A 13,351-nucleotide genomic window follows, 5' to 3' on the forward strand; every position below is an offset into this window, starting at 1 on the left:
TTGTAGCCCACATTTAACCTCTTTTTATGACAAACCAACTTCATGTCTTTTTTCCGTTGGTAAAAGAGTGAAATATTTATGATGCACAAAGGAAAATTAATTGTGAAAAGTGGCTAAAACAAGTCTAATGGCTGTGTAGAGAATTGTGTTGCAAAGTATTCTAAAGGCTCTGTCATTGGTTTCCAGAAGAGAAAAGGTTAAATGCCCAGCATTCAGCAGGCAATCTGCATCCAATAAGAGAAAGTGTGCATGATGTACCCATAAGCAGGATAATGTGCTTGACCTTTGAGCTTGACTAATGAATCCCCAGTAGTACTGTGGCCATAGTCACCAGCTCTGTGATCTCCAAAGGGGGGTGACTGTGCACACAGTGCCCCAGGCTGCCTGACTATATGTGTTGCTCTTGACAGAACAGAACAGGCAAGCACAGGAGCTTCCGTTTGATTCCTGATTGCTACCCCATTTCTTCAGCTGCACATGTAAGTGCTCTAAAAATTGTGTATCAGCATATATCCCTGAGCCTGCACCCACGAAGAAAGACATCAGACAGCAGCCTGGTCATTGATTTATCCCTCTCTTTTCCATCCCCTCTTCTTGTACTCATTCTCCTTTCCTCTCGATCACCCTGCTCGTTACTCACACTCTTTCTCATCCTCGCTCTCTTTCAGTCTCTGTTACTCTCTCTCTTTTGCCCAGGCTTTGTTTTTTTGTAATATGAAGCAGGAAGGTGACTGGATCTCATTAGAGCAGTTTCATTGAGTCAAACACTGACGTGTTCACACGTCAAGTACAAGTTCTGAAAAAGGACAGAATAAGTAACAAATAAATGCAGACAGACCATTATCCTTATACAGCAGAAAAAGTGTATGAGGGAAGAGAATTGCCTGTGAGAAGAAACAAATCTTTTAGTTAGAAGAAGTGTCTGACAATAACGGAAAATTTGGTAGGTAGACAGGCTTGCTGGGATTGTACTGCACATAGGGGTTAGTTTTGACACAAGAATTCTTGTTCTCATAATCCAAGATTTTAAAATGTAGCAAGAGGAATATAAAAGTAGGCATATACGTTTGTCTTCCTCTTGCTGTATCTACTGTATGTTGCATAGCAGAATGTTTTAGTCTATTAATTATTTAGTTAAATTCATTTTAGCCTTTAACAGCTATAGGATACATGCATAAAATCTGTGATTTTCCCTTTTGGTCATTAGAAATGGAACCTTATAGTAATAGACAGATAAACTATGTGTTTTGCAAATGGCTGAAATATTCGTTTTTTGCAAACTGCAAGGAAACTCCAGATGTCTATGTGACTGGAAGATATGATCAATTTAATTTAAAATGATAAAAAAGAACCGTCAAGCATGATTTTCTTATGAGCTGTGTTTTCTTTACCTACATAAAGGGATGTGAGACTGTTATTATATTCTGATGGGGAAAATGATGGCATTCAAGGAACAGTGAATTCTTCTATAATTCAATTCAATTTCCTTCAAAGCCCAGTGGCAGCTGCTATGACTAATAAAGAATGGGAACGTGTTACAGCAGCACGACTACAGTGATCATGGCAGGAGATGTTTTGGAGTGTGCTTATTTTTTTTTCTCATAGAGACTGCCTGATTGATGGGTATGAGGCAGATAGATGTATCTCTTCCTGTTGGGAACTATTTAAATGACTTTTTGTGAGGCTCTTACTTGAACAGGGACACTATGCACATACATATGAACATTCATACACACACCGTTCCCTGGAATAGATAGATTGCTTTTGTCAGCTATATTCAGAGACTAAAATGTTAATAAGACAAGCTATAAAGGAAGATATAATTCTAGTCTTCAAACCTGCCATGTCTTTTTTAAAATGAAAACTATATTATTACTATTAGTTTTATGAGTACTTATAATGGTAATATCAGTATTAATAGTAATTTTTAGTCATTTTAACAATGCTAAAAGTTCAGCGCAGCAGTAATCTACTTCCAACAGTGGTAATAGGTTTTTGTATGGGAAAACTCCAGAAATGTTAAATGTTTTTCTGTTAAATATCCCATAGGCCCCTTGATTTTTCACAGCAAATAAACACATTCTTAAAATGCCTCTGAGGGCAGAGATTCTGATTCCCATGACTGTTTAAACATCTCTTCATCTTTTACTTGTCACTTGTTTTCGTCTTCACCCCTTATTGTCTGAGGTATCCTTAAAGGACAAAGGGCCTTTTAATGAATAACCCTTGTTTTGTAAGAGTTCTCAACATAGGGCAAGCAAGCAGGACACACAAGCACCCTGCAAACAATCTCGTAAGGGCTGAGCCTGACCTCCACTCCAGTTTAGTTGATAAAGTACTGCCAGGTGCATCTGAAAAAAAAAAACTTTGTAGTTGATCCATGTGCTCATGCTTTTCTAAAATGCTGATTTCTTTTTTTCTTATTTTGTCTTTGTAACCTTGTTTTTTTTATTTCCCTGTAGACAGACAGTGTGACTCAGTTTATGCCTCTTTTACCAAGGTGGAAGTGAACTCTATAATGCCTTGACTCTGTTAGTCTCTCTGTTTTCCAAAGAGAAAGGAGTAGTAGTAAAAGTGAAAAGAAAAAACTCAAAGGTATTAATTTTCTCTGATGTACCACCTCATGTTTCTGAGGCCACATTACACTTTTGGAAAATTATGTGTCCTAACAAAATTATTATGGCAGTGTAATCTTGGGCTCCAAAATGCAGTTTGGCAGTTCAGTTATTGTTATTGTTCAACACAGTAACTTCTTAGGCAAACGTCTGGTTTAGAGAATCTAGCAGGATTTACTTTTTATTCCATGTGGGAACTTTGTGCACATTTTGTGTGTTGACAGATTTAGTGCAGTTCTGCAAACAAAGAAAATGCAAAGTTGGCAGTTTGTTAGGTTTAGATCAAATCTGACGCATTTTAAATGATGTGGAAAAATTAGTATACGCACAATTTTTGTAAACACTAAGAAGAAACTGCTGTCTTTAATAATGGCTGACCCACATCTAGTAGTCCAGTAGAAATTTGTTTTTGTTTTTGTCTTTGAAATAATAACTGGCAATTTTCAAACAACGATGAGAAAGACAGGATAGAAATTATCTGTACTTTTTTTGATGTTGAGATGGACTCTTTTCATCTTGTTTAGACAAGCATACTTCAGCCCAAAATCTGAAGGCTGCTTGCCCACTTGACCATAAATAAGTTACTCATAAGGGAAAGCAAAAAAAATAATTCTCCAGGAGGACATACCTGGAGCCACCCATAGTGTGCCAAAACCAAACAACTAGAAGTGTCACAGTGATGTTATTCATTTCAAACATGGGAATGTGTGTGCTGACACCTAACAGTTTTGTTTTTTGCTTTTTTCGATTTCAAATTGTTCAAATGCGATGCAGTCAGATTTAGTGTAACTTATGCAACCCATGACATGCATGCATACTCTCCAAAGGCTTCATTAAAATCAGGGGGAGTGGAGAGTGTTTCAGTACAAGCAGTAACACTTAGTTTTCATTGTAGAACAAAATACGGAATACGTACACACAGACTCATGTGATGAGTATGAGCTATATTTAGTTCCTGCGTTTCATCCAACCTAATGCTCTCAGCAGGTGCTGCTCTAGGCATCTATTGAGCAGGAACAAACTGGCCTCCTATAAGGAACACACACTAAAAAAAATGAGGAGGAGGGAGAAAAGTGACTAAGAAGAAGTGCACCTTTAAAAAGACGCAGCAAGCATAAAATAATGAAAAGTGAAGTGGAGAAAAAAATGCATATGGAGCTCTTTTTCCTTCTCTAGCATTGTCTTTCAGGTGCAATGGTGGGAATAGCTGAGAGGTAGCCACTGTGTCAGAAGTGCTCAAGTATGCAAAGGCATTTGGGCTTATCGGAGAGACACAGCAGCCTTGGAAGCACAAGGTGGAGAATGAAAAGCCTGGCGGAGAATGCAAGGCCACGCACACTCACATGAGATGAGAGTTAGACTCCCTCTTAAATAAACCCTTAGGAAAAGTCCACAGCAGGGTCTTTCTGTTCAGCATGAACTTCTGTATTTGATAAGTAAGTGTACACTCAGATGAATATCAGGAAGAGCACTTTGGTCGTCTGGGTCAGACACTACTGTTTGCAAAGTATCTCTCTACTACATTGGGGTTTCAAGGATCTTTGAGCCTTTGTGGAGTTAGCTTCTCTTATCCTATTCCATTAATAAGATGTTAATACATACCATTGTTTACACTAAGCCTATGAGTAAAAGCAGTAAGCCATCAATGTCAGTCCTTTTTTTAATAAAATATTCCACTTCTGTCATATGCTATGATTGTCAGACTAGTTCAGAAAAAAAGAAAATACCATTTCTGCATATAGAGTATGGTTATTATTTTATAGAGAATTACGCAGATGTGATGCATTTATTCACATTGAATAAAATTGCAGTTTCTGTCAATGCCATTTATGTTCTTGCAAATGTCACTTGACGTGAGAGAGAACTAAATCATTCCATCTTGTATAGGTGAAGATGCATCCTTAGAAATGTTGTGCAGATAGTATGTGTTTGATAAAAGTAAATCAGAAACTATTTTGGTAGTTCTCATTTTCAAAATTTAATGTTATATTCCTAGTTCTACCTGAGTATTATATATCTGATGAGCAGTAGGTGTGTCATTCAAGGCTTGTGAAGACCAGCTGGCTCATGAAAACTGGAATAGGTCCATCAGTTTTTTAAAAGAAAATCTCTCTTTCAGAAACTGGATGATAACCTAAATTGTGCAAGATTAAAATGCATTGCAATATTCCCCTTTCAGCTCACCTCTCTAATTGTTTAAAAATAACCATATTACCAATGTTCAAATAGCTTGACAGAAAAATAGCACGCAAAATTATTTTTAACCTCTAATCTGTTTTTCAATTATTTCAAAATGTAGCGTATTCACCAGGCTCACACATATCATTAGAAGGATTAAATGCTCTTGGGGGCTACCATTCATCTTCCTTACCTTCTATGTAAAAAAAAACTTTGCTGTCAACAGTTTAGTATCTTTTTGTTCTTTAGCATTGTCTTGTGCACTTCAGGATGTAGTTGGATATATTTTTGAGCAGTCATTTTTTGCCTTTTACAAATTTATCACAAGCTCCAGAGAGTTGAATGCAATAGAGTTCTTAAAATACTTGTCATTTTTCTTGTCACAGTCTTTCACATGACTTAAGTTAGCATTTATTAGCATTAATCCTTCAAACAGTTGCTACAAATGTTCATATAATTCAGGAATATCACTCAAGTCTACACCAGACAAATTGATTATGTCTTCAAGTATATGCATGGAAGATTGACGAAACTTGAGGTTATTTAAAGGTAGTGTATTGATGATAGCTTGGATGGATTAATGGTGGCAGAATACCAAAATCTCAGTGCATGCTGTGGGAATGTAACACGCAAATTCGTGAAGCGTTCCATATTTTTTCATCAATTTCCCTACAGGATTAATAAAGTATTATCTATCTATCTAACGGGCTGCTCATCTTCCCTAAGAATGGATCTTAATAAAATGTCTTGACTTTTTTTGTTACCTTATATTCATTAATTTAAAAGTGTATTAGAGAGATAGATACATTTTTGCCTCTTTTTATTCACTTTCCTAGGGTAACTATTTCACTTCAAGTTGGAATATGGTGTGTGTAGAAAGTAGATATTAAACCATTGTAAACATGGAAAAGTCCCATGAGGTCACTTCCAGGCAATAGTGGGTTAAATGGTTGCATCAGCTTTGTAATCTTTCTTGTTTTCTCAAAAGGTTAAACAGATTTTTTTAGATGACAGAGTGACTACAAGCAACAAAGTGACTAGGGGCTCAAGTATTCAGTATACAGAGAGCTGTGATAGATAAATAATAACAAACGCTTTCCTTTTGAGGTCAAGATTTTGTTACTGGTAGTGTTTTGACAGTAACAGGTGGTATAATGCTTTTCTATCCTGCGAGAATGCATGAGTCTGCATTGAAAGTTTCATCATGTACAAGGTCAAAAGCAATCTGCACTTTGAATGCTTATTATTCTTAGAGAGAATTACTCTGCTGGATAATTTTAACTTACACTCGTTACTGACCAGTTTACAACATGTATTCACTATGAAGGGACGTCAGATGTCTCATTTAACAGTGGATGTGAAATGTTTTTTTTGTTCAGAATTATGTGTTGTATCCCAGTGGAAAATGATCATTGTGCTAAGCTGGTGTTTTAATTTTCTAAATACATATACACACCTTGCCCTGTGGCTTACTTGTAAGGCAAGTCGTTATACTGTGGAATATTTAAGAGTTTTGCATTTCCTCTGGTTAACAGGATTCAGATGTTTTCACCAAAAAATATCATATTTTGTCATATGCTGTAATGATTAGTGCATGTTATGCTTTCGTTGCATGTTTGTATGTGTCTTATTCAGCATCTTCATTATATTTAATTTATTACACACTGCTTTATTTTATCTCCCAGTGGGTAAAGATACATGCACTAAACCACAGTTCAACTAATACAACTTTTCACAGCAATTGTAATAATATACAGTAGATTAAAATCAATAGTTGTTGCATGCTTGCCAGTAATGTTAACAGGGCTTGGATCATAGTACATAAAAGAAATCCTGGTATTACAGTTTAGCATTCTTTAGTTATTATTAATTCAGATGTTTAATTTTAGGTCAATATTTAAGGGCTTGAATTAAAGTGGTGGCAACAGCAGGTCAAAAACCTTAGCTGCTGCTTTGAGATCTACAGAAATTTGGTGAATTTCACAGTTTTGCTTTGATTCTGTCATTCCTGGTAACTGGCTTCTCTTTAGCTTTGCAGCAGCGATCAGAAAAGTGGACTGACCTGACCATGGGGTTATCTACCGACTCCAAAGCAGCACCTAGCTCTGCTGAAATAGTATTTGTAGGTGTTAAAAACATTATAACCTGCCATTTCTTAACATTTTACATATATGTATTTCTTAATATTTTGTCTTTAAAAGCTTACTCTTAATGTTATTTGAGTCTGTGTGAGGTGTGGGTGAAGTGAAAATAAAAGCTCCCAGTCTTAGCTTGTGTTGAGTCCCAGGAGTGAGACTCATGCACACCTCAAACAGGCTTCAAATGAATAGTGTTAGAGGGGGGGAATGTGCTTCTGATAGCTTCTAACTATGCAAGGTTTGGGTTCACACCTCTATTACTGCGGGACTACTGGGCTTTGCAAGAAAACACTCGTGTTTCCCTGCTGGTTCTTTCTGCATTTTCCAGGTGATTAACGACTTTCATTTTTTCCATCTACTAAGACTCAATTAAAACTGGAGAATGCTGAACAGAGACTTCCAAGGGGAAACTGGTGTGGGACAGAAGTAAAACGTACAAAAAAGAATGACCTTTAGGTTTACTGTCATCCGAAACAACCTGCATGAGGGTTATACTAGCATTTTAACACTTGTAACGCTCTGCACATAAAAGTATGCTATATGGTGATGGCATATTAAATGTCCAAGGCTATATTAATTAGTATAGTAAAATCATGTGTCAGCATATGTATCTACCGGTAAAAATGTTGGACACCCCCTGTCAAATTCATTAATATTTCTGTGATTGACAGTGCATGGTTTACTTGAGGAGCATGAGTGGCAGTCTCTTGAGCTCAGTCCTGCTGGAAACCAATGGAACTGCAGAACATTCTGCCTCACATATCATTATCCTTCTCACAACCCCAGCTGAAGGAGATCCTCATGTATGAATGGAATAGGATTGGGCTGCAGACATTTCAATACCTTGTGGAAAAGCTACACATCACATTCTGTTCACACAGTTCTTGGTGCTTGCAGAGGCCCGACATGTTTTTAGATGAAAGTTCCTAGTATTTTTCGGTGGCAGTGGGTTTATGCATACATGTCACTTTGTATGTCAGAAGTACAAAAATTCCAGTGTAGTTCTCGCTATTTCTTCTTAAAATGAAAGGAAAGCTCTCCCCACTGTTAGACAGCAAGTCACAGGTTTCAAGAGTTCTTAGTTTTTTTTCAATAAAGGAACCTGAAAAGTAAGCTAGGACTGCAGTACCTGGAAGCAGAGTGGTATAATGACTGAGCTTATGTCCCTCACACTTCTAGAAGGCTCTTTTAGAACATGCTGAGGAAACGTGTGCTTCAGTATACTGAGCTGTGTTGTAATGAAGGTTTGCTGTGTGCCGTCAATCACAATTTTCCTTGAAGAAAGACAAAATACATACCAATTATATACCACAAATATGATGAAATGAGAAAACCGTAAGCAGGTTGTTAAAGAGAATAAGAAAGAACCCAAACTGTGCTGAAAAACTGGGTCTTTGTCAGTGAGCTGCTTATAATTTCATGCCCTGATCTGAAAATGTTGGCACTTTGGAGGCATGCCCAGAGGAACTATTTAAGCAAGAATACATATTTAAGTAACTTAATGTTCTTTTACATTTAAATAATAATGTGGCTCTTTAAGATGATTTGCTTGAATTTGTTTTCCTTGAGTTCTCTCTGAGGTGGAGCAACACTAAGGATTCAAAACAAGTGCACCAAACACAACACCACCACCAATAAGAATAATTACATAAACCTATTGTGCAGCTAAATAAATGAAAAACACCTCTTATTTTTCTACTCTCTGGAACATTTCTGAAATTCTGAAATGCAACTAACTGATTCTGGTTTTGTGGGAATAACATGGTCTTCTGTTAGTTTCTAATGTACTGTATGCAGAAGACATCTGTATAAAAGTATTATGATTCGTACTTTTTGGGCATCAGACTAGATGATTCAATTTAAAAATGTGTTACCCTATGATATAGGCACTTCTTTGATATAGAACACAAGGAAGAGAAGAGACTGGAAAGAACAGAAGGCGAGGGGGAGAAACCATATTTGTAGGATGCTGATGCTGTGTGAGATGCCTTGTCCTAACAGGAGCACTCCTCTGAACTCAGCCAGTGTCTTCTAGTTAGTCAAACGTCTACCACAGTACAAATGGAGACAAAGGAATGGCTTTGCATTGCAGAAATTACCTGGGTTTCAATGCTCTAGTTGTTCATACTCATGATACTGATAAAGGGTTTTGCAGTCTCTCTGGAGGAGTAATGGAGTCCATTTCCTCCATATGTCACCCCAGATGCAGATACTGAGAGACAATTAATTCATTTCACATATTAAATCCAGATCTCACTCCCAAACGACCATAGGATCTGCTTAATATGGAAAGCAAGCATGCTAGGCCTTGTTTTTCAGATTTAATTAGATGAGCTAATTTGGAAACTGTTGAGAAAATAAGGGGATAATGCCTACAATTTATTTTTATTTCATGCTCATCAGAACAATGTTCTTTTCTGGTTGTTTAAACACCCGATGTTCAACTGCATTTCAATTTTGAATATTGGCAGTCAGATGAACTTCAGTTTTCTGGCAGAAAAAATAAAAAGACATAGGATTCACCTTTAGCAATTATGCTTGGGGTACATTGATTACACAACGCATGCTAATCCGGAACACAGAGAAAATGCAGTCTGTTGCCTTACCTCTGTGTTTTCCTTAAAAAGGAGGGAGAAGATGGCAATTGCTGTTGTCACCTTTTCTATTGAATAGCCTTTGGGGAATTGTATCTTCATTATCACCATAACAAGAGAAATATATCTCCCTATTTATGTTTAAAATTCTAAAATTTTGTAAATAGTATCCAAAAGTCTGAATTGATTTAAACAAGTGTTTTCTCAATCAAAAGAGGGATAAAATTTCAGTTTATTGTTTGTCAGTTCTACACTTTTGTCAATTTTACATTTTTTGTCAGTTTGTTATTTTTATAGCTTGTTTCCTTAGGAACAAAAGAGATTCCTGGCAGAGTGCGAACAATGGGAAAGGTACCATTTGTAGCTTCTCATTCTATTGTCAGACTTAATTTCAGTAAAGTATCCGAGGGGAGTGAATGCAGTCACTGGGATGTTCTTTATTCTAAGTTATTGACTGTGATTTTGTGCATTCAACCATAAATAAAATTGCTATATTTTCAGCATAATTCAAACACTTGATTTATGATTGCCTCAGTCTATCTTGGTCTAATGTCAAAGGTGTGCCAGTGGGGTAGATAATGGAAATTCTAGGCACGGGATAGATCGTCATCATAAAATGTTTGTTTTTTTTCAATTAGATTTAAGACTCTGTAGTCAAGATGGCTGCCTTAATTTTATTCTGGTGGAAGCAAATGACGTTGTCTCTGAATGATTCTATTTCAGGAGTGGTTAGTCCTAATATTCCTGTATGTATGTATCCTAGGTACTAGCAATTTCAAATGGGTACTAGTCATCTCTTTCGTATGTTTTGATACACAAATACTGTCAACCAGATAGCTGATTATTCAGACAAGCCTTTGTCTTAGTAAATGGTAGGAAATCAGTCTCAGTCTCAGGCCATTCTGAACACACCATTCATTCTTCATTAGGAGTAAACATTTCTCTCATGGCTAATCACAGGGAAGAAGAAAAATCAACAACATTTTCATATGTTTTTAATATGTGTGTTCTGAAGACGCATTCAAATCCAATTTAAATAATCTGAACTGGATTTCAGTTAAGGTCATTGCAAAGCTTAACAAAGGCCACTGTTCTTTTACATTACAGCACGCTCTTGCAGTGTTATAACTGTGAAATGAGAATGTACAATCAGAATACTCACTGGCCTAATAAGTGGAGATGTACTTTTTTTTATAAAACAATGTGTATCAGTGTCTTTTCACAGAAATTGAGATTTATCTTTACAAAAGTTCTGCTTATTTTTCTTTGCTGCTCCAAAAATATTAGGCTACCTACAGGGACACCAATTATTCAACAGGTGCTCGTTGCTTTTCATAGGGGTTGTTGATTTCCTCTGTTGCAACATCTACAGCATATGTGTTTTGTTTTTCAAAAACCTTTTAGTGCCTTAGTGCCTTTAACATTTTTTAAGTGATTGCAAAGCAAAGAATTGTCCAAAAAGCCTGAGTCCATTTTTATTTCTAAATTAGAGTGTTCAGATGTGTGCAGCATGTCTGTCAGAGTGTCTGATCTGGAAAGAAGAGAGAAAAGTGCATCAGAGCTCATTGAAAAGTTGCTCAAGAGTCTTGAGGTCACTGTCTAATTGTAAAGGGTATGACAGGATGATGAGGGGGCGACAGACTATCAGAAAGGGATCAAACAAACATCTAACCCCATATACCATTAGTGGCATACTTAATCTCTTAATGAGATGGAAGGTATCTATTTGTCTTGCAGGTTCTCCACCCACTTGCCCCCTCCTGTGATTAGTTTGAGACAGCTGTCTAATTATCTCTGCTATCTCTATTTGAACCAAGAGCATTTAAAATCAATCCAGTTCTTGGCCTGTGCCAGCTTCTCATTCCCAATCCCTCCCTTCATCAGGCATCAGTTAGACCTCCATCCGATTTGGCAAAAACAAAAACAACAAATGAGTACAAATAAAATGGCAAAAAATGGCAATACTTTGTAAGATTATTTTACCTGCTGGGTTAACATATTGAAAAACAGTAAGGCAGATTTTACTTACTAGATGCAAACAGGTCCCCAGGTGAAAGCATACCTAACATTTTCTTCTTTTTTTGCTAGAACAACCAAATCTCTGATATTTGCATGGATATTTAAATCTGCGAATAAGCTGACCTACGGTCCTGAGGATATGCATGCCTTCAGTGATGTTTTAGCTTTAGTCGGCACAGAAGAGTTTTGATGTGTTATCTCCTTTACCAGTAAACACAGGAATAGTTTTTAATAGTCTTTTGTTTGATTCTTTTTATAGAAATTCACTTGATGAGCCCTGTATTCTCTGTTGACGTGTTCATACAAAAAAAATTGTGGCAGGGACTTCTGAAAGGTTTCTATTAAGCCAGTTTAATACAGAGTAAGCCCCTTTTCAGCTTTCGTCATAATGAAGAAAACATCTCGGCCAATGGAAGAAAGTCCTTCACATGTCTTCCACAAATTGTGGGGTTAAACGTATCCATTGTGCAAGCAAATGACTTGATTTCTCTTTACAGTCTTATAGGTTTTCTAATGGTTGTTTTTGTGTCGTCTACTGTGTCTAATCTAGTATTTCCATGGTCCATCAGTAACGTCTTCTGTATCTGCTGCCCATTGCTATTTTAACATCTTGAGTCCCATAATGATGCCCTTGTTCTTTCCCTTTTTGTTCTTCCTAGCATACATCTTTTGCACATCTTCTTTGGATCATGTGTAGTTTTCGGATATCAGTTTGATAATAAATGCACCAAAATGGCTTAAGACTTCCTTTTTAGAATCTTAAAGACAATTTCTCTTTTGAAACCATACTTTATTTTCAAAAAGTATTCTAGCCCAGATTTGTTTGTGCTTTATATTTTCTCTATTTGGTTGATCACATTTATTTAAATTTTCCCAAAAGGTACAGATTTCCTAAAATGTTGTATTTTCCTTTAAGTTCAGCTTAAAAGGCCTACATTATTGCCTGTTTCCTGTAGTTGTAGGAACTTGTAATTACAGTTCTTCTGGTTTTGCAGGTATAATTATGTTGCTTTTTGTTCCTGGTTTGTAACTTGACTGCATTGTACTCATGGACCCTATGTCTTTGTAATTCTGTAAAGCACTCTGAAGTGCTTTGGCATTAAGCATGTTGTACAACACAAAGCATTTGTTTCCATGCTGTGTCTCATTAAAAATTATAAATTTAACTTGTACCTTATTTTCATTTTCTTATTCATTTATATTTAAAGGTTATTTAGCAAGCATTAGGTACTCTGGTCTGCAAATGTTCAATTTGGTACTGTAAGTTCTTATGGAACAACAGAATATACCACTGTACATAACACTAAAACATAATACTGCGCTGCATTTAAACACCTGAACTACCTAACATGGGCTTTCCAAGGTAAACACTAAAGCAGTGTTTCAATGATCAATAGAAGTGTGAGTTGTCATGCATTTGGAGAAAATAAAGCTGTAGTTATCATTGTTTTCAAATTGTTTTTCCCTATTTTTCTAAAGCAACACTAAGAAGACCAGTTTAAAAAAAAAACAGTCGGAGAAAGCTTATGTTGAAGGTGCTCAAGTGGAAATATTTTGAAAAAAGTGGTTCATAAAGTAAATTAAGCCACCTCAGAAAGTTTGTTTCAAAGATCATAAAAATAGAATTGCTTTAACTATCTAGATCTTCACTTGAACAGATAACACCTATGCCTAATGGCTTTAATTCATCTGTTAAAATGAATCCATTTACCATGTAGAAGAAAAACAAATGAGAGAAATACACTTTGTTGAAGCAAACTCTTGCATTATTGATACACCACGCTTGGTGAGCAGAGTGAGAAAGTTG

General features: G+C 36.3%; 1 protein-coding gene across 1 annotated transcript in view; it reads left to right on the plus strand.

The window, feature by feature from the left end:
* Positions 1 to 13,351, plus strand: part of LOC148650563 (protocadherin-1-like) — a 166,673-nt gene that overhangs the window by 85,036 nt on the left and 68,286 nt on the right. The gene's annotated exons all lie outside the window — the stretch shown is intronic.

This window comes from Lepisosteus platostomus, chromosome 13, assembly GCF_059453375.1.
Source record: "Lepisosteus platostomus isolate fLepPlt1 chromosome 13, fLepPlt1.hap1, whole genome shotgun sequence".
In the NCBI taxonomy this organism is placed as follows: Eukaryota; Metazoa; Chordata; class Actinopteri; order Semionotiformes; family Lepisosteidae; genus Lepisosteus; species Lepisosteus platostomus.